Consider the following 2,306-nt stretch of genomic DNA (forward strand, 5'->3'; position numbering starts at 1 on the left):
GACAACTTCTGAGATACTTCGCCGACCTAAACGGGGTTAGATCGCCGAAACAACAGCCCTTGGTCGGGTGAAACCCGAGTCATTCCGGTACGTAGAAACGGCTGTCGTGGACCGGAATTCGGGCAGTCACCAATTGCGGCTAGCACTGTTCGCTAGAGTACAGCGAAACGGCTCCTTGCTGTTAAGCGAAGAGAATACGGCCGTGAGCATTGACATGGCCGCAAGTGATACAACACCATTGCTGGGTGAAGTCGGAGGTAGTGGAATACAGACGCAGCAGCAGATTGCATTACATGATGACTCCGATAGTTACGTGCAACAGCGGGCTGAGACTATGCAGAACATTGAATGTTGAGCTAGGCGGTATATTTCAACAATCAGCACATATGGTTAAGGAGCAAGAGGAGACTGTGGAGCGTATCGATACAAACATACAAGATGCCGAATTGAACATAGAAGCGGCGCATGGTGAAATATTGAAGTACTTCCAAACTGATGATAAAAATCTTCTCAGTACTGATATTATTTTTCATATTCTTCGTAGTTTTCCTTACATAATAACGAATATGTTTGTGACACGGCAAGATTTTAACAAGTTCAGAGGCGCGGTCTTAAAGTTGTGGGTTTTTAAATACATAAATACATAATATCCTATTCATATACATACATATAAATCACACTAATGTAATGATGAAATTAAGTGTTATATGCCACGTGAAACACGATAACTTTTAGAAGCAGTCACGTAGGGTTAGACACTAATTCTGCCAATAATAAAATTACTTCACATAGTTTCACTTTTTTTCAAAATTTTCTATAAAAAGTAGAGATGGTCCTGTGTAATGAAACGAGTTTAAAACTAAATAAAATAGTTATGTTATTGGCAATAAGTACATGTGCTTGTNTAGAAATTGTTATTGGCAATAAGTACATGTGCTTGTTTATTAATAATTCAAATATTATGTTCAAACAAATTTAAGTGAAAGGTATGCAATTTCAAGAAAAAAGCAATTGCTTGGTTTTTATGCATACGGCTTAACATTTCCGGTAGGAAGCAGGTCATTATGTATAAATAAAAAGCTTTATCAGGGGAACGTGTTATATTTTCAAATAACAAATAAATAAAAAATACATCGTAATGAAATGTTGCCGTTTATTGCATGTGATCTGATGCCGGATTCAATTTATAGGTTCTCGCAGGTAGCTCGTTCTCGAAGTCATCAGTGGTGAAGTGTTTTACACAGATGACGCTGGTTCGGGCGTTGAAATCCGTTGGTCTCCGGCAGAACTGGATCCACTTTTCCACCAACTCAATGTCGGCCGGAAAAGTAAAAAAACTCCACCCAGATCCTTTGGCACTAACACTAGCACAATTAACCACTGCACGCCTCATTTTTTTCTTTAATTTATAACTTTTTTTATAAGTTTTCACAAAAAACAAAACAACGCTCAAAATCTTTCGAATTTGTAAATTTGTAAAGTTGAAATAACCTAAAATGTCACGAACCAGAAAATGTAAACAAAAGTATTGTGTGACGTCTGCGAATGGGTGGATGCTGTCAAATCGACGAAGAGAGGGTTAGCCGTCCGCGAATGGCGCGACCTTTATTTTCTGGATCGTGATGTATACACATTGCGAGAAAAGGTAAAAAACGAAATTATGGCAATTTTTTTATAAAAATGTATGTTTTACTTTAAAAAATTCTTAATTAACTACATTAACAGATACGTTTATCAGAAAGAGCACAAAAATACCGTTAATTTGATATATGACTTGTAGCAAAAAATTCTTGTGGACATCATATTTGACTAAATATGGTAATTCTCTAGGGTGGGGTAACAACCCCTAAAAAGGTGCGGAAAAGTCGGGAGGGGTACCAAACGACGCGTTTCGGCCCCCCTNTTCACAAAATCACCTGTTCTCACTTTTTAAACACTATTAAAATATATAATTTAACTTATTTATTAAAGAAACACAAAGTTTTATCAACCTAAGATAGATTATTTTGTTATTAAAAAGAAGTTGACAATCTTTGCGAGCTGAAACACGAGATTCCAAAATAGCTGTAGTGCTGCCACTGTATTAGTATTTCGTAATAATTCACTTTTCCTCATGAGATGTGTGCACTGTTCAATGTTTCGGTATCATCTTTCGTTTAATATATGTGACCTGGTCTACGGAAAGGGGGCTTAGGTGTCAAAAAATCAATTTTCACTTTTTGGTTGATTCGGATGGAAGATGAGATGCTTTTTCACGTGGTGAAAAGCAGAAAATCCTAACTTGCTTAGAAGTGTACTAAAAATGT

General features: G+C 36.8%; 1 protein-coding gene and 1 pseudogene across 6 annotated transcripts in view; one reads left to right on the top strand and one right to left on the bottom strand.

The window, feature by feature from the left end:
* The window catches only part of Zyx (lipoma-preferred partner zyxin), a 305,332-nt gene that overhangs the window by 289,563 nt on the left and 13,463 nt on the right, over positions 1-2,306 (bottom strand). The gene's annotated exons all lie outside the window — the stretch shown is intronic.
* Positions 50-888, top strand: LOC108357054 (syntaxin-5-like; annotated as a pseudogene).

Source organism: Rhagoletis zephyria, unplaced genomic scaffold, assembly GCF_001687245.7.
Source record: "Rhagoletis zephyria isolate East Lansing unplaced genomic scaffold, Rhagoletis_zephyria_1.1 Rzeph_scaffold_00175, whole genome shotgun sequence".
In the NCBI taxonomy this organism is placed as follows: domain Eukaryota; kingdom Metazoa; phylum Arthropoda; class Insecta; order Diptera; family Tephritidae; genus Rhagoletis; species Rhagoletis zephyria.